Below are 969 nucleotides of genomic sequence, written 5' to 3' on the forward strand. Positions count from 1 at the left end.
ATTCAAGCAGATCAAGACATTGAGAGGCCTCGTGGGGATCTGAAACCCTCAGGGATTTCTGGATGAAGCCAGAAGCTGAATCCCCAGCCCTGGGAACCTGGGGGGAAAAAAAAAAAAAAAAGAAAGAGAGAAAAGAGAAGAAAAGAAACCCACAAAGCAGCTTTAAAGGGACCGCAGCGCCCGAGGCAGGGCCTCCTGCTCTGAGCAAGGCTGTAGCCTGAGAAAGCAAAGCAGCCCTGACACCAGAGTGTGACTGTGGTCTGGGTGTCCCCAGGGCTGCACGAGGTTATCTGAGGCTGAGGTCACACCTCAAAAGGTCCCTGAGCTGCTAGGGATGCTCTGTCCTTCCTGCCAGGGCTCCAGCTCGTGGGGTGCAGCCTGCACCGCAGGGCTGACAAACACCCCGTGAAACCAAGCTGGGCTGTCAAAGGGATGAGGCAGGGCAAGCCTGCCTTGAGCTGAAAAGGGTCCTGGAGGGATGACCAGCACACTGAGTGGGTATAGCTGGGAGCCCACAGAGAGCAAAAGGCAACAGTGGCCCCTTCTCAGCCCCCCAGGCCATGAGGAGTTCTGGTGGTACCTTCTGCACCAGGCCCCTCTGCCGGGCGAGTGCCTGTCGGGGTGCACCCGTGCACCCAGCCAGCCAGTGCCTGTCGGGGTGTACCCAGCCAGCCAGTGCCTGTTGGGGTGCACCCAGCCAGTGAGTGCCTGTTGGGGTGCACCCAGCCAGCCAGTGCCTGTTGGCGTTCACCCAGCCAGCTCACTCAGCAGAGCAACACAGGAAAACAGGCAAGGCAGGAAGAGCTGCAAACCCCCACACGCAGGGATCTGAGTTAGGACTGGCCAAAATTAAACCTTTCCTTATTTCTACCAGATGAGCCTTAACCCAGCTCATTTCCCTGATTTGGTTCCCCATGTGGCTGCCTAAACCACAAGAAAAGAGGCAAAAGAAGGAGCAGGGATGAGGAA

Source organism: Merops nubicus, unplaced genomic scaffold (genome assembly GCF_000691845.1).
Source record: "Merops nubicus isolate BGI_N331 unplaced genomic scaffold, ASM69184v1 scaffold15875, whole genome shotgun sequence".
Taxonomy (NCBI): Eukaryota; Metazoa; Chordata; class Aves; order Coraciiformes; family Meropidae; genus Merops; species Merops nubicus.